Genomic DNA, 18,969 nt, shown 5'->3' with positions numbered 1-18,969 from the left:
ATATTTGATAGATTCATAATTTCATATTATTATCTCCATTTCAGTCTTAAAATTATATATTTTGTCTTACACTAAAACTCTTATTTATTTATTTATCTATTTATTTTTACATGGGCAGGCACCAGAAATTAAACCCAGGTCTCTGGCATGGCAGGCGAGAACTCTGCCACTGAGCCACCGTGGCCCACCCTAAAACTTTAAAATAAAGAAAATTTTCCCAATAGAATAGAGAATTTTTTAAAGTCATCAGTAGTTATATTGTTTATAATAATTTTTGCATTTTTGTCTTTCTTTACCATCTGGTTTATGTTATCCAGAAGTCCAATGAGTCATCACATGTAATGCCTTTTAGCATCCATAATTCAATTCAGCAGCATTTATGCACTTATTTGCCCCCAATGAATCAAATGTGTGGAAAAGCAGAAAAGGGAATAGCTGATGACAATTACAAGACCATTGTTTTAAATGTAATATTTTTATTAAATATTTTATATTTTTTAACTTTTATTTTGAATTAATTATACATTCACAGGATGTTGCATAGCAATGTTCAGGGAAGTCCAAGGACGCTTCACTTACTCCCCAGTCCCCTCTCCGGCTCCAATTGGCAACATGTTGCATTTCTACAGAACAACTTCAAAACAAGAAACTGGTACAGATACAATCTCCAGAGATTACTCATATTTCACATGTATTCACCATGTGTATGTTTAGTTCTATGCAATCTTGTCTCTTGTGTAGATTCTTGTAAACACACCACAATCGAGACATAGAACTGTCCCATCACCACAATACTCCCCTCCCCTCTACCCTACCATTCCTGAGCCCTGGCAACCACTAATCTGTTCTCCTTCTCTATAATTTCATTTCAAGAATGCTATATAAATGGAATATTTCGTACATAACCACTTCAGATAGGTTTTTTTCCACCCAGCATATTTCCTTTGAGATCCATCCAAATTGTTGAGTTTATTGATAGTCTGGTCCTTTTTATTTGCTGCATAGTATTCCATCGAATGATTATCGCAGTCCATTGAACCCTTCACTCACTGAAGGACATTTGGGTTGTTTCCAGTTTGGCGGCTATCACAAATCAAGCCACCCTAAACATTCGTGTACACATCTCTGTGTGAATATAAGTTTTCATTTCTCTGGGGTAAAGGCTCTAGAGTGCAATTGTTGGGTCACATGGTAAGTTGACATTTAGCTTCATAAGAAACTGCCAAGGTGTTTTCCAGAGTGGCTAAACCATTTAACAGAGCTCCCAACAATGTATGTATAATCCAATTTCTCCACATCCTCATCAGCATTTAATGTTGCCAACAGTTTTTTACTTTAGCTATCATGGTATCCTGGTATCCTGGTGTGTATAGATATCTCATTATGGTTTTAATTTGAATCTCCCTAGTAACTAATGATATTTTCATGTGATTATTTGCCATCTGAATATCAACTTCTGCGAAAACAATGTTGTAAATGCAAAAATAAAAATTATCAGGTATGTCAAAATAGTGCATCTGCAATCAAATGCTTATTGAAATTAAAGTTATTGAACATGCTCTTACTGCATCCTATGATCTTGTAGATGCTCTCTGCAGATCCATCCTTCCCTAGTTGTCCAGACTTCATGTCCCATCACATGAACTCTCCTCTTCTCCACTTCTCATAGGAATTATTCATAGGCTTTTAATCAGTCTCAAGGATATCTTTTAGGGACAAGGTAAAAGCAATGCAACAGAAGGGGCATTTGTCTCCAAGTGCCAGTCTGCCCATCTATAGGGAGAGAGAAAACATGCTAGATAATTTTTTTTAATAGATCCATATGGATATAATTTACAAACCATAAAATTAACCAAAGTGTACAACTATGTGGATTTTAGTATATTTACAGAGTCATGTATCCATCACCATTAACTAATCTTAGAGCATTTTCATCACCCCAAATTAAAATAGCATACCCATAAACACCACTCCTGTGTTCCCTCACCATGTCCCTAGATAAATTTGTAATTTGATCTTGCATTGTTTAGATTTCTTGAATGTAGCATGTACAAACACAGCTTACTTTTAGAATGCATGCACTTCTGGGAAAGTTGAAGTATGACATTAAAGAGGGCACACACACTTTTGATTGCTTTCTAGGGCCATTTCACTTATTACCCTACTACAGCCCCTCTCACCAGGAAAAAAAAATGTCTTCTTGGCTAAATAAAAGGTATACAATATAAATGTCTTTGGAGCATCTTCCCAACCCATGTGACCTTTCCTTAAGTGATCTTCTCTCCCTTCTCAAACACAACACCAGGACTCCAGGAGCCATTTTATAATGGCTGATACATAGATGGAAACTGTGAAATAATACATATATATTGTTTCAGTCCATTAAGTTTGTGTTCATTTGTCATATAGTAATAGACGATTAATATGCCATCCCAAAGGTCTAACTGCATTGCTGGGTCCACAACACAGAGAGCTTGACATACTGTCGTAAATTCCTCACTTTTTACTTGAGCTAGCTCACATTTATTTTATTTTACTTTTTGTTAGAGCTCTGTTACTTCCAAGAAAAAATAAGAACCTAATGCAAAAAAACACAATATCCCACTTGAATCCTTTTGCATATTTCTACCCATACTTACAGCCTCCTCCCCTCTTCCTCGAGCAATGCATGATGTAAATCTGGATAGACTGGATAAGAATAATCCTGGAAAAATCCTGAGGGGTAGAAGGAAGGGGAGAAGAAGAGTACTTGATTTAAACAATTAAAATTAAAGTCACAGTGTAAGATGATTATCTCAAAGTAATACATTTTCAAGAAAGTATGCTTTCTGCTGAGGTTCCTAAAAAGGAAAAAGGTATAAGTTTTAAAATATATGTATCATCATGCCTTTAGGCAGCAGAGAGAATGAAATAGTGAACACACTGCTTTAGTGGTAACCTCCAATGTTCAAATTATATCCAGCAGAACAGGGACAGTATCTTTTGGAGTAAATACCCAGCTCCCCAACTTCTTAACCACAGCAGAGGGGACCTGGGTCATTTTATAAAACAAGATCCCACCCTCCTGGGATGGAACCCTTCCTTGGTCATTTGGGGAACAGACTCTGCCATGGGTAAATTCTATGTGGAAGTGCTCACGACAAGGGAAATTTTGAGTTCTTGATGGCTGTGGCAGCCATGGAGGTGCACCATGCCATACTCCATTCCAGAAAGAAGTCATTCAGCTGCAAAGAGTGGAGAGAACTCCAGCTGCTAGATGCTAGCACCTTCAGCATCTGCCTCGGCTTTTGAACTGAGACCCTGCTTTCTCCAGGCAAACCCTAGCTCATGACTAAGCACCGCACATGCTAGAGTCTGGCCATTTCTGTCCAACATGGAACATCTCTAAGATCATCTCTGCTCTGGAGCTCCCCCATTGGTTTGGCCTTAATTTTGTCACATCTGCATCATGGTCTGAGGCCTCTGCTTCAGTCTTTTCCCTCCCCCCTTTCCTTTAACAAGTGTCAGATGGGAATCAGGGTGCCGAGGCTTCCCCTGTCCAAGTTCGCTTCCTCTTCCCCTTATCTTTCACAGATACATGCCCTAAGAAACATTTTGCAATCCTAACGCCATCTCAGTATCTGCTTCACAGTGGACCCACTGACCCAGCCATGGGGATTGAAGAGATGAGGGAACCAAGCTATAGTGAGAGAAGAATGAAGCAGACACACAGGAGAGCAGGAATGAGACAGACAGACAGAGAGACAGTATCTGTCAGTTTCCTAGTGCTTGTTTCCTCTCCCTTTCAGAGACCTGACTTCTTTTTCATCCATCAGTTCCATGGGACACTGTTATTAACAAGCTTCCCATTTTTCTTGAGTTATCTTGGGCTTTTCCTCTTTGTCACAAGGCAAATTAATTAATATATTTTTGATACCCTCCTCAGAAAAAGAGGGGGGATTAGAGCCACAAAACCACCATCATAATTGTAACCCTTACGTAGCTCTACATTCGCCCCCGCCACTCACTGGGTACACCATTCAGTCTGAAAGGGATGAGAGCAAAAAAAAAAAAACAAGAAAATTCCCCACAGCAGGCAGAGAGAAGAAGCACAGGGGAGGAAAGACTATTAACGTTAGTTGGGATACTCTTCTTATAGCATGAAAAAGAAGGGCATTTTCAGCTAATGAAGTTAACTGGAAAAGGAAAAAAAGTAGAAGAAATGTAAAGGTATAACTTTGAAGTCATTAAAAAAAGCTATTTTAAGAAATACCCTTCATTGGCTCTGTAGGCAGCCAAGGACGTAGAACGCAGAATATGTTTCTATATTTGGTGGCCTCGAGCATTTAAACATATTTTAGAAGCACATAATGACTGAGCATCTACTATGTACCAGGTCTGGAAAAAACACTGGTGAAGCAAAGAGGAAAGACTCATATTTTAGGAGTTCAGATGATGAGAGCAGGAGACAAATAATGAAAAGAATATTGGACATAATCATTCAGAATGAAATGGCTGTGTCATTTGTAGTAGAAAAGCCGGGGTTGAGAATATCTTTCCAACAAGTTACTGAAACATCAGAGCAATAAGAAAATCTACCATTGTAAAAAGAACAGAAATTCATTGAAAATGTGGTATATGTTGAAATGAAGAAGAGGAATAGCATATGTGCTGGTTTGAAACTGTTATGTACCCCCCAAAAAGCCATGTTCTTTTAATCCAATTCCAATCTTGTGGGGACAGACCTATTGTTTGGGTGGGACCTTTGATTAGGTTGTTTCCATGGAGATATGATCCCCACCCATTCAAGGTAGGTCTTGATTGGTTTACTGGGGTCCTTAAAAGAGCAAGCAGAGAGAGCAGACAGTCATTTGGAGATCAAGTAAGCCCGGGTGCTACACAAGGACTCACAAAATAGCCTGAACCTAAAGAGGAGAAATCTCTGGTCTGGGGAGATGCTAAGAGTTGAAACCCAGAGTTTTGCCCTGGAGCAGTTAAGTGAGGACCCACAGACACCTAGAGAGGAAGCCACTGGAATCAGAGGCTGGAAGCAATGGAACCCGGAATAAGACAAGACACCAGCCATGTACCTTCCAATGTGACAGACATCGGCCTATCAGCAGAGTCAAGGTATCTTTCTCTGGATGATAGTTTGGACATTTTTAAGACCTTAAAACTGTAAACTTGTACCTTAATAAATCCCCTTTATAAACGCCAATCCATTTCTGGTGTATTGCGTTACTGCAGCTTTAGTAAACTGAAATAGCACATGAAAAGTAATTATCAAGGTTCAGCAAGAGAAGAATGAAAAGACTTTGGCAACAATGTTTGCAGGAAAGGATCCTGAGCAATGATCATGAAGACCTTATCTCCTAAAAGCCCCAGCTCCAAGCCTGGTCTGTCCAAATTCCCCCTGGGAACTTCGCATGGGTTCACACTGGTGACCACAGGGACATCCCCATATCTATTCTCTCTAGGTTTACAACCAGAGCTGCCATCCAGCCACTGTAGTCTACCTCTCTAGGCTTGTTCTGAATTTTATCTCAGCTTCCTTTGATAAATGTGGTAGCCACCCACCCCAATGGCCCTCAAGGATCCCTGACTCCTAATATTCCCACCCGTTAGTAGTCCTCTGACACATTGAGTAGAGTTGACCTTTGTAACCAATAGGATATGGCAGAAATGACAATGTGTGACTTCTGAGGTTAGGTCACAAGAATATTGAGGCATTCACCTTGCTCCATCTGTTGAATCACTCACTCTGAGGAAAGCCAGGAGCCATCCAATGAAGACACTCACGTAGCCTGTGGAGAGGTCCACATGGGGAGGAACTGAGGCCTTCTTCTGACAATAAGCACAAGGTAAGCAAATCACCTTGCAAGGGGATCCTCCAGCCCCGGTCAAGCCTTCAGATAACTAAAGTCCTGGTGGTATCTTAACTACCAGCATCATTAGACAACCTCAGCCAGAACCACTCAACTAAGCCACTAAATTCCTGACCACAGAAAAACTGTTGGCGAATAAATGTTATTGTTTCAAACTACTAAGAGTTGGTATAATTTATTATACAGCAATTGATAACTAATACAACGGGGGTCAGGATTTCTTAGTTTCATATCATTGTTACTCATTTTCTTCCTTCTATCTATGCATTAAAAATGCATTAATACAAATATTTTTAGAAATCACTTTTCCCACAATGCTGGAAAGATCTATGCCTCCATTTCTGTGACCACACAAAGTATTTTTCTACTCATCTTCGCCTCAAGAAGATTAAAGAGGCACACTATGTAAACAGCAACTGTTTGCTGCTTTGACTGGGAGAGGGACTTTTGACTGATCAAGGGGGCACAACCAGAGTCCACTGCAATTCATCCCAGCCATAGGGAGGAGCAGAAACCAACAATACACCTCACTCAACGCCCATCAGGAGACATAGTTGGAGATTTTGTTTAAAAAAACCATGTTTCCACATTAACTTACCCATGAGGAACTGGCCTCAAAAATCAGGTTTGCTTTAATGATCATCAAGTGAAATGAAGGACACAGAAGCAGCAAAACAATAGTCACTAGGAGGGCAAAGCCAGACTCTTCCAGCCGATAAAAAGGTGGCCTTATCACTCATTCATTCCAACAGTGATGGCATGATCTCCCCAGGGTTTCAGATTCTGACATCCATCTTTGCCTGGCTTTATATCATTACTTGAATATTGTGGGGTTTCTATCACTACCAGTAACCAGCCTCGACTTCTCTCAGCAAGATCCCTCAATTCTACCCTATTCCTCTGTTCCTCATGATCTACCCCAAGTGATGCAATCTGTGCTTGTTTGTGAGGCTCAGAGGTCCAGCATGCCCTTCAGCTAATTTTGTCATTACCTTAACAAATCAAGTCCTGCCCTTACTTCCTTCGATGCCTCAGTTCTCCCTGTCTTAGATCTAATTAAGGTTCTGCAGCTTATAGCACAGAGGAAAGTTAGGAATTCCAGAAGCTCTCCAACAAAGGTGTTCCCTTTTATTTCAAGAACCAGAGCTCTAGGTCATGCCAGCACTTGTAGAAGAAGGATCTTTTCATCTTTCCTCACTTTGTTTTTTCGCTCTTCTTTATTTTGTCTGATTTATAACCCAAATATATAGGTCAGAGACATTTCTCTGTTCTCTTTTTGAGATAAACAGCTCAGATAACAGTGGTCTTTGCAAACAATCTAACCTACTGAGTCACGGGTTATAGGAAACTGTATACACACATGTACATACACATTTATCTGTGGGTGTATACATGTGGGACTGGGTACATATAAATGCATAGAGGCAGTAAGTTTAAAGAAGAAAGTCATTGCTTATTCCCAATACTTTGGGTCTTTTTATCTCATCAATAAGACGGAAATAAAATAGCCCATATCACAGAGGCTTGTTTTGAGAACTCATTGAGATGTTTATAAACACAGGGCCTGGGACATATTGTTTCCAGAGTAAATAGAAGCATATTATTATTATTAAGATAAATCCGGTCACCTCTCATTCCACACTCTGTATGCTACGGGAAGGAATTTTTCTTTGTCTTGAAAGTGTCGGTCAAAGTAGGCAGGGTTTGCCTCTGACTAACTCGCCAGCATCATCTATTTAAAATCTAATAGGTTCATATACTTGGGCTTAGCAACAGTATCCAATGCTCATATAGACCACAAAATGTCCTGTCCCTGCACTCAGCACTTGATATCAACTCATGTGATCCTCACTACAATCCTATGAAGACATTTTATTATTATCCCCATTGGGGGGTGAGGAAATAAAGGCACAAAGGCATTGAGAGGTTAAGAAAGTTGCCCAATACACAGCTCAAAAGAGCCAGAGTGGAATTTGGACCTGATATTCAGGCTCACTTGTTTGTGCTGGAAATGTTCTCTGGAGAAACACTTGCTCGCATTTATAAAGAGGCATATGCAATCATGTTCATTATATTACCAATAAGTGAAGGATTGGGAATATGCTAAGTGTCTATCAATAGGGAACTGGTGATATTTGTCAAGGTATGTCCATGTTTTAGAATACCACGCAGAAGTTGTTGTCATTGTATTGAGGATGGTAGTCATGGGACCATGAGCCAGAAATACTGAGTGAAGATTTAAGGTGCATATTATGCACATGATCCTGTTTATTTAAAATATGAAAAATCTCCATATTTTCAATAGGCAATTAACTGTGTAGCTATAGATATATAAAATGCAAAGACATTTGAAACGTCTGAGGATAGAGATCAAGCTACAGTAAATTTTCTTGTTTCTGCATTTTTAAATTTTTTAACAATGCACTAGTCTCTTACCTGTGCATTTAAATTATATATGTCTACAGATAAATTTCAAAACAGGAAATTGGCTTTTCACCTCATTTCTTTCTGTGCTCCTCACTGTGTACATTTTGGAAAATGGGTTCCTCTTGCTCCTCTTTGCCATGCCTCCATTTACTACCCCTGGAAAATGGGCTCTCTCTTCTGTTCCTAGGATGTTCAGCCTGGTCCCCTGGAAAAATGGATTTTCTGTTCACAAGCCTTCCTGATTCTGTATTTTAGTCCATCTATTTGCAGACTTGACTCAACACCATAACTAGGCTAGAGACAAGAAATCCTCTAGGTAAAGATATAGACTTGGGGTACAGAGAGAATCTCTAACACCAGTCCCTTGAAGACTTGATTAAATGAACTAACCCATGTATTTGGCTAGAAGAATGTCTGCCATATACTAAGAATTCAATAAAAGTAAACTATAATAAAAAGGGAGTCAATGATCAAATATACTTATGGAATATAAAATCAGTGAAAATGGCAATATCCGTGCTGTCTCTGTTTATAACCCTCTGTTTATGTGCCATTGACATAAAACCCAACAACTTTCACATACAATTGTAGGAATAGTTTGCATCTGCTTGTACACAGATGGAGAGGGGGAACATTTTCACTGGGCTTTAGTTGCGATGCTTGAGTTAGAACACATGAACAGCCCAAACCCATTAGACACTGCTCCAGTCCTGGCTTTCCCTTCTGTCCCGTCTGGGGCCCTTAGAATGGGCAAGCTCTCCAAGGCTAACTGCTACTTGGTGGGACCAGGGATGGCCTGACCCCATGTCTCCCCACCGTCACTTCCTTAATTCCTGCCCAGGGGAACCCTGAATGTTTTCCTTATCTTTAAAGTACCCAAACTTAACTGGTCTCAGCCACTGACAACTTTCCTTTACTAAACTTTATTTCAGCCACTGTCTATTCAACTCACTTCTCCCCTTTTTTTGTGCATTTATAATCCAAATACTGATTAAATTGATTATATTGCTCTTTCTCCCTCTTCTTTTATTATTATTATATCACTAGCATAAAGAGGATTAGAAGTGCCTGAGCCACCAACACTTAATGTTATGAAGTTTTGAAAATATCTAGAATCTTTCTTCACCTCCTTAATAATTTTAATACTCAAATTAAGCCTACTTTAGTTCAACCAGTAGGACCCATGAATAGCTGACAGACTTTCAATTGTATTTTATTTATTTTATTCAATTAATGCTATTAACAATACCCTATTACAAAATATGGTGTGTAGTATTTCAGCCACCTTGAATCCAACACATTTTTGTACATTGGGCTTTGTAATTTAAAAAACTTGAAATATATCTTTGAGATAAAAATACTGACTCAATCTAATCGATCATGTTAGATAAAGAATAAATTAGCAGCTCATTATAGAAGACATTCATTTTATAAATAGCCTATGTACCAAATGCTTGGTTAGAAGTAATTTAAATGTGTAACAAATGTTAACTCTTTCCACCTTAAGAATCAAGAGAATGTCAGCAAAATTGACATGCAAGTATCCTCATTCATGAAGTACAGTATCTCATATATTATAATCTAAGTAGTGACCCACCTTAACTTTTATGGAAGCACCTGGGGTATGAGATGGTTATTGTGGGTGTGCACCTGTGAAAAGAAGGAGGAGGCTGCAGATTTGGGCAGAGGGAGAAATCGAACAATAATGCAGTAACAGCAAAGCCTTGCCCAGCCCAGCATGGGGATCTGAACAAGAATTGCACATCAGAGCTGCACAAGATAGCAGGTCCTTTCTTCCCACCTAACTCAGTCACCAGATGAGTGAAAGGACAAATTGACTCTTTGCAGCTAAGACAGAATCTGAAGCTACAGACAGCTGGAGACCGCCACTGAATTCCATGCAGCTGGGCAGCCAGGCCTTGCTCAAAAGGGGATCTCGGTGGTACTTCTCTGTCTATCACATATGGTATTTTCAATTGGGGTTTTAGAGCACCAGTGTTTTGCAAGGTATATGGCAGTGTCCCAGATTTATTTCTCATGGGAGGCATTCCTATTCCCCCTCCAGGGAGTTGGCCAGCTCAGTGAACATATTAATGTCTCTGAGAAGTCCTGCAGTAATCACGCCTGTTCCATTATTTAACCCATTGGTCGCCACTTATTTAACCATAGAACACCTTTTGAGAAACTAATGACATCTCTTGGAACACCAAAAGGAAAATGCACAATGAACTAAGTTAGTATTTAGGGTTTTGCTTGTTGTTTGTTTAGTTTGTTTTCTGATAGAAACCTGTAGACCCTCATTAGAAATGAAAGGAAAGCTGTGTTTAACTGTATTCTTTGAAACTCTAAAGAGAAGTATGGCTCATGTTTTCTCCCAACTTAATTGCTTTTAAATAAAGTGGTAGTAAAATAGAACAACTTGGTTAATAACCACTTTCTGAACTAATCATCATAATTATAGCTACTGCCTAAAACTTGGTGCTCAGAGAAAAAAGACCCCATGAAAACAAGCCAGGAGCTCAATAGAGCTGCCCAAACCCACACAAATGAATCAATTCAACGCAGGATATTCACATTCACATATGATACCCACTGCTTTCAGCTTGAAGGCTTAGAGGGGAGTTATTCACTAGGAAACCATTTATTCAGCTTACTGGAAGTTGATTTCTTTCGTACCTCTGATCTATATTTGGAGGGTACTAAAGAAGTTGACAGAAAGAGAAACAGATTTTTTTACTTCCATTTAGAGGAGTTGCTAAAGACGTGTTAGTTTTCTGACTGTACCCCAAATGTCCCAGGCCTTCTATATTCAGGCCTCATCCCTACACTATCGAGTTTGTCTTTATTTCCAATTTCGCTGGCTTTCCCCAAAATAACCTTGGCTTTTGGGTAGGAATGGAAAACGGTGTAGCCACTATGGAAGGCAATATGGCAGTTCCTCAAAAAATTAAATACAGAATTACCATTTGACCCAGAAATCCCACTTCTAGGTATATACCCAGAGAGAGTGAAAACAGGGTCACAAATCATTATGTGTATAGCAGTTTTATCACAATAGCCAAAAGGTGGAAACAACCCAAGTGTCCATCAATAAATGAATGGATAAACAAAATGTGGTATACACACACAATGGAATATTATTCATCCATAAGAAAAAAATGAAGTTATAATACATGCTGCAAACTAGAAGAATCATGAAATCATTATGTTGAGTGAAACAACCAAGACACATAAAGGCAAAAATTGTGTGGTATCACTTATAAGAGATGACCAGAAAGAGCAAATTCTCAGATATAGAAAGCAGATTAGAGGTTACTGGGGAAAGAAGGATAGAGGGAGGGGGGAAGAAGGAATGTTTTATTTATAAAAATGAAAAAAGAGACTAAGTTGTATATATTAGAACAATTACGTAAAAGTAAATTGCTTTAAAAATAGCTGTCAAATAAAATGTGACGAAAACAACTGAAAATGGGGAAAAGTTAAAAATACAAAAGGAATTTTGTATTCCAATTACTTCACAAGTGTCTTTTACATTTTCTCTATATTTTAAGGAAACCCAGGTTGAAAACTTTGGGCAGTTTCTTTTGTGGTTTATGAAAAATCAATCAATTAATTAATTAATTAAGTAGGAGATGCAAGATGGTGGTGGGCTGGTTTCCCCCTGAGATTCTCTGCCCTTCCGTTGATGCCTGGTGCTTCCAGTTACTTCAGGGAGGCTGGCCCACTGCCAGATCTCTGTGAGGATACCTCTCAGTCAGGGTCCCAAAGCTGCAAATCCCTCCCATGCTGAAAGGGCCACATAGTTTCTAGTCCTTCTCTCCAGATACCATATAGGGCACAGCACAGAAATAGAGAGAATGTCTCTCTAGCTATGTAACAATTGGCCTGCTAGAGCTGGAGACAGCACTACTTTTTACACCACATCTCAAAAAATTGCTGCTATCAACAGCTCCTTCAACTGCCACTTAAGACACAGTGCCACTTAAGGCATCAGACCCAGTCTCTGAGGTTGAGCGGGCAGAGAGTGGAAGGAATGAAGCAGTTGTCTCTGCCCCATCAATCTCTTCCCCCCTTTCTTTTCTCCATACATAACTCTCATGCAATGTGAGGCTTAGAACCAGCAGTAAGCCAGTCAGTAGCAGAGTAGAGATATGTTATACTCCAGCCCAAGTAGTTTTTCTCAATGGGAAGGAAATTCAGATTTTTTCTTTCCCAGGACTCGAAGAAGTTGTTTCCAATGTCATTGGGAGAAAGGGTGGATCTTTTGTGGGCATGGGTCCCAATTTTTCTGTTGATGCCCTTCTGCTGCAGCCTGTCAATCGAGAACATTGGAAATTCGGTGGATGATGAGCCAAGCCCTGACTGCAGACAGATTATGAACCCATACGTGGTAACAGCAACTTAAGATTCCCGTATGGTATTTCCCTTTTCTAGCATACAAGTCACGAGAAGTGGCTGGTGAGAAAAGTTGGTGGGGAAAACACGATTTAATTTTCAAAGCCTCAAAAGATTAGCATGTTACCACTTAAAAATAGCACAACAGAAGTAAAGGAAATCTGTTTTCATTTCTTGGAAAGACAATGACTAATGCTGCCAGTGGCCACCCCGGAAGTCACCTGCAGACAATTCCCTTAAGTCTGAAGGGCACCTGCTTCTCGCTGCCTGAGAATGTGCAGGGCTGGCTGGCGGTGCTTGGGAGTTAACACCCTGTGATCAACCTGCAACCAAAGATGGGCAGGAGCTTGTAGACAAATACCCTAAATTCTCTGTCCTTCAGGGGACAATTCTGAGGCATGTTCTACAAAGTTCCTCAGTGTGCCCTAGCAGAACTTACCCCAGTTGCCCCCAGGAGCAGTCCTTTAGTGTATGTTTTTTTCTTTCTCTGCCTCACTGTTTCCTGGAATCACGTCTCAAATAATTAACCTGCATCTAATTCCTTGTTTTAGGGTCTGCTTTTGCAGGAACCCAAACAAACAGAGAAACCATAAACAAAATTCCAAAATTTTATTTCAGAAAAATATTCAGAAGTTTTACATGCAGTCCTACAGACCTCCTCTGGTATAGGCCTCTGAGATGTTTTAATCAAGGCATCCAGGTCAAAAATTCCTATGTCGTTGCTCCAGGGCCTTCAAAGACCAAAAGGAAATAGAATGGTGAGCTAAGGACTGCCTGCGGTTGACAGTAGTGGAAAGGTTAAGGTTTAGAATGCACCTCCAAAGAGAGAGGGTTGTGAAATCCATGTCAATTAGGCACTAGGGCCTGACTGAGAGAAGAGGGCTGCACACTGAATTCTCATCCGTGTCTCCAAAACTGCAAATGGGTTGTAGTTTATGGACAATTGCTTCCCATCGTTTGAAGAGACAGAGAAAGCATTAGACATGCATTAAATGGGAAGAGAAGCAAACCTTGCAAGTCTGCTGCAGAAGGCAACATAGGAAGGAGCAATAGAAGAGGGTCTGACAAATCTGACCATGTTGGAACACATACAACTTACCAGCACTGTGGAATTTCACACTTCATGAGAGAGCAGGCTGTGAATTCTCACTGTTTCAAAGAAAATTCTTTAGGACCAAGGGAGGAAGGCAGCATTGGAGCCTGGCAGGAAAACAGTTCTACAATGCCAAGCCATAGGCTGAAACCCTCTGCGGAAGGAACTAACAAGGGTGAGGCCCAGAAACCTGAGAATCCAGATAAGAGAGCTCACTGGGTTCACTGCTTTGCCACCAGAATTGTGAAGGTGGGCATAAGAAGGTCAGCTCTAGCCACCAGGTCAACCACTTTCAGGAACTGGAGACCACATGGTGCAGATCTAGAAAAGGACCCAGAGCTTCGGCCATCAGTGTTGCAACCCGCAAGGGCGTCAGAATCCACAGCCCACAGGGGACAGACCAACATGGTGGAGGGGTCCGTCTGGCATCTGGTGCTCAGCCCTGCCCCTCAGACCAGGTCTGAACGCCATGGAAGGAACTGCATTCCACCCATTTCTGCACCATGTGGGCCCAGAGGACTGAAGGGCATGACTTGCCATTTAGTAACTGGAGGCATTTGTGGTCTGAGACTCAGCACCCTGGGCAGGGTGGCTTTCTCCAAAAAGTGACAGGGAAGTGGGCAAGGCATGACTCACTCAAGCACAGGCTCATTTGTGAACCAATGAGACACTGCTTAGGGTCCTCTGGGAAGACTTGGTGTAGAGGATATTTGCAGAGTGATAAAGTCTCCTTCTAGTAAGCAGATAAGAATGACAGCCAACAATTGTTGGGTATAACTCCAAACAGGGTTGTATGCTTTGCCATAAACTGATGACATATAAAAGTTATATATGAGAAAAAGGTAGTCCTGTTTTAACCTATACAATACATGGGCATGGATAGAAAATAAGATGGGAGAAAGGCAAAATATATATCAAACTTGTTAAATTAAACCATTCTAATGGTTTCCTACCTAAGTAGAGGTCAAGGGAGAAACATGACATAAAGCAAAATTCCTTTAATAGGCTGCTTAAAAGGCTCCAGATTTAAATAATAGGGGGAACAAATGTTAAAATAAATTTAGTAGACTGAAATGCTAGTGATCAATGAAAGGGAGGGGTGAGCGGTATGGTATGTATGAATTTTTTTCTGTTTTCTTTTTATTTCTGTTTCTGAACTGATGCAAATGTACTAAGAAATGATCATGATGATGAATAAACATCTATGTGATAAAAAAAAAGAATGTTCATATTGTATGTTGATTGGTTTTATTAATAAAAATTTAAAAAAAAAGGCAACAGACTTTCTAAAGTCTTATTAAGAGAAGTTCATTAAAAGCTTCAGATATCAGCTATGCTTCGAGGCAAAAGAACTTCGACAAATACTGAAGAGTTCCAAGCAAGCATTTTCTAAAGCTTTTCTGCCATTTTTACCAATCACACAGGAAATATAACTGAGCTCAATCAGGAGTTTACCACTGTGCCAATTTCTACAATGTCTTATTTTGGGATTTCCCGTTTCCCTTAAACATCTACCGGAACACCATGAAAAGATAATGTCTTCTGTGTGGCTAAGAAAATAATATTGTAGTAACATAACACCAGAGAACTTCTAAGGGCTTAATATATGCTAGCCATATGTGAAGCTCTTTATTTGAAATTATCTTACTTAGTCTTCACAACTCTCTAAGGAATGTAGCCAAGTCCATTTTGCAGATTAGAAAACTTAAGGCACAGATTGTTTAAATAACTTACTTGTAGGTGGAGAGCTGGGATGTGGGGAGTGGAGCTCCAGGGCCCAAGCTCTTATCCATTGGGCTGCACTGCAGAGGAGGCTGTATGTCCTCCGCCCCACCCCACCATATATGATTAGAGGATTATGTCAGAGAGCTCCCCAATGGTGAGTGAAAATGCCAGGCAGTGGGCACATGCATCCTATGGAAACTTTGGGGAAAACATAGGTTAAAAACACGCACAAAACACCCATTTCAATGTAGGTAAGGGCTGGTGTGAAACCTCACAGGGGGCCCTCATCAAACAGCACTGCAGTTGCAGTTCTTGAGCTAACACAGGCAAACCAGGGGAAGAAAAACCCACCAGGGCAGAGGCCATCCAACTTGGCACTCCCATTTTAAACATATTTTAATGCCATTTCATTGCTGTGGCCTTAAAGAAATTATATTTATATTCTTGCAGTTTAGCAAGCAATATGAACTAAGTGAGTAATTTAAATCAATTGGGATGAGTTAAGGGGAAACACACACACACGTACACACATTAGCACATGAAAATACTCAAGACTGAATCCAGCATTTGTGTGTGGCCAGAAGTATACTGTGAAATGCAGAGAACAAAATATAAACATAGTTTAAGTTATTTTGTTTTCTACAGTTTTCATTTCTGGAATTTGAGAGAAAACGCTGAAAGGAATAAGAAATTAATAGATATTTGTGTAGATGAAAATCTAAGTTTACTTCAAATCATCATGATTTGGAATAAAACATTCCTTTAGGGCAAAACTATGTTTCCTCCGAATAAAGTATAAAATTAAAATACCCCTTACTTCTGATGGCTGCAGAAAAGGACAAAGGGAATGAGTTGCTATCGGGAATCCTATATAATATTTCTGAAATCTAACCTTAACTTCTCCACTTTCACTCTTTCATCTCCTAAAGTCTATTTTCCCCTTAAACATCCTCTATCTTCCCTTCAGCTTTATGCACATGTCCCTAGCCCAGAGGAAGAAATGAATTTGAGAAGTTTAAAGATTGCATTCTTCTGTTCAATTCATTCATATTAAATGGTGAGCCAAGAAATTGTACAATAAATCATTTATAAAGAAAGAACCAGAGACTATATTAATAGTATATTAAACCATAAAATTTAATCAGACTACTAATACCTGTCAAATATAGATGCATTTAGACCAGTAAGAAAAGCTATACACTTTTGCCTGATAGTTAACATAGATGCAGCAAGAGTATTAGTAAGCCTTTCTCTTTTTCTTTTTTTTCATATTTTTATTGGCAAATCTTCACACACAGTCCATACATGGTGTATAATCAATGGCTCACAATATCATCATATAGGTGTGTATTCATCACCACGATCATTTTAAAAACATTTTCATCACTCCAGAAAAAAGAAATAAAAAGAAAAAAGAAAAAACTCATATACCCCATAACGCTTACCCCTCCGTCTCATTGATGACTAGTATTTCAATCTACTCATTTTACCCCTGTCACCCCTATTATTTATTTTTATCCATATTTTTTTTACTTACGTGTCCATACCCTGGATAAAAGGAGCATAAGATACCAGGTTTTCACAATTACATGGTCACATTGTAAAAGTTATATTGTTATACAATCATCTTCAAGAATCAAGGCTACTGGAACCCAACTCTCCAGTTTCAGGTACTTCCTCTAGCCACTCCAATACACCATAAACTGAAAAGAAATATCTATATGATGTATAAGAATAACATTCAGGATAACCTCTTGACTCTGTTTGAAATCTCTCAGCCACTGAAACTTTATTTTGTCCCATTCCTCTCTTTCCCCTTTTGGTCAAGAAGGCTTTCTCAGGGCGGGCCGCGGTGGCTCAGCGGGCAAGAGTGCTTGCCTGCTATGCCGGAGGACCTCGGTTCGATTCCCGGCCCCAGCCCATGTAAAAAACAAACAAACAAACAAAATATAATAAAACAAGAAAATGTTTAAAGATGTTTCCCTTTCTTCCTCCCTTCCTTCCTTCTATCCTTCCTTCCTTCTCTGTCTTTCCTTCCCTTCCTCCCTCTCTTTAAAAAAAAAAAAAAAAAAAAAAAAGAAGGCTTTCTCAGTCCCATGATGCCAGGTCCCAGCAAATCCTGGGAGTTCTGTCCCACGTTGCCAGGGAGAGTCACACCCCTGGGAGTCATGTCCCACGTAGGGGGAAGGGCAGTAAGTTTACCCACCGAGTTAGCTTATAGAGAGAGGTTCATAGGCCTTCTTAAGTTTGCTTTGCTGAAGGTTTTAAGGAATCTCAGATTGGACTTTTAAAAGTCTATATTATCTGCTCTCCTAAGACCTGAGAATTTCTCCCCACCAGATTTCATCAGCAGTAATTATAAATATGAGCTAACGCCTCTGTTCTTGAGATTCTCAGAATACCCACAAGGTTTCAGCCCTGCAGGAACTGACGTTCCTCACCATCTGTGAGGCTGGACCCCGTAAGCCAGATGCCAGGAGGGTTTTCCTGGGAGGACTTTGGAAGCAATGGCTTTATAGAGTGCCTTAGTTCCTCAGGAGCGTCTGGTCACATCTGATTAAATGAGCCTCTTTCCAAATATAACATTACAGTCAAAGCCTTGATTGCCCAACCAATTTTTCCCATTCTGTCCTGCAAAAAGGAAGACAGAGACTTATTGCACGTTTTCAAATAACTATACTGCCATGAAAAGTAAGAACATGCAACCATAGTTTTTTAATTTAAGCAGTTGGGGAGCAGGGCCAGTGGGAAAAATATATCATTTAAAAATGTTTTTTTCAGTTTACAGAAGCAAACTCTACCAAATTATTATGGGCTACAGATAGCTTAAGAAGTGAGGGGCTTCCTTATAGATCTAGAAAATATATCATTAAACAACATCAATAATATTCCTCCAAACATATAATTACACCATCCTTCATCAGTTCATTCAGTCCTTTTAATTGATTCTTGCTCCATTGTAATTTGAGATAGCAGTCATATGAAGGTGTCTGCTTCTCAACTAAAAAGATGGAAATCTTGATTCCGTGCACAGGAATGGATTGAAAAGTGTCCAAGAAATCCCAACAGAAGCCTAAATCTAAGAATCTATTCTTTGAAGTGTCAATAGTTAAAAGTGCCTGATACAGTTATTTCCCATGGGTTTCTGAGACAGTGTTTGTTTCAGACACAAACCCCGGCCAGAAGCTAATTGTAGAGTCTTCTCTGCATTAGAGAAAAACGCCCTTTGTCTGCAGACAATTAAGAATTGAAGTGTCCGTGGTAAATTTATTGCGAACGATTTTCAAAGTGTAAGGTCTGTTGAGAGGTCAGAACAAAAATAATAGAACTCACAAGGAAATTCAATTATTCCTGTGACGTGTAAAACAAAGATAATAAAGCCAATCCAAAGCAGTTTTAGACAAAATTTCTATAGGGACAATGACTACTCAATTTTCAAAGTCAGTGAAAATTGACTAATTTTTG

At 39.6% G+C, this 18,969-nt stretch overlaps 1 long non-coding RNA gene across 4 annotated transcripts in view; it reads right to left on the bottom strand.

Annotated features, from left to right (window-relative positions):
- Positions 1-530: 530 nt before the first annotated feature.
- The window catches only part of LOC143646232 (uncharacterized), a 119,302-nt gene continuing 100,863 nt past the window's right edge, over positions 531-18,969 (bottom strand). For 2 of the 4 annotated variants that reach the window (XR_013157402.1, XR_013157405.1), the window contains 4 exons: positions 9,889-9,941; positions 8,362-8,496; positions 2,640-2,715; positions 531-1,773 (listed from right to left, as the gene is read on the bottom strand). This is a non-coding gene — a long non-coding RNA (uncharacterized LOC143646232). The remainder of the gene's footprint in view (positions 1,774-2,639; positions 2,716-8,361; positions 8,497-9,888; positions 9,942-18,969) is intronic. The other 2 variants (XR_013157403.1, XR_013157404.1) reach the window with 2 other exon arrangements.

The sequence above is a fragment of the Tamandua tetradactyla genome, chromosome 9 (assembly GCF_023851605.1).
Source record: "Tamandua tetradactyla isolate mTamTet1 chromosome 9, mTamTet1.pri, whole genome shotgun sequence".
Classification (NCBI taxonomy): domain Eukaryota; kingdom Metazoa; phylum Chordata; class Mammalia; order Pilosa; family Myrmecophagidae; genus Tamandua; species Tamandua tetradactyla.
Note: the sequence above shows the minus strand (reverse complement) of the source record. Positions and strands in the feature narration are given on the sequence as shown.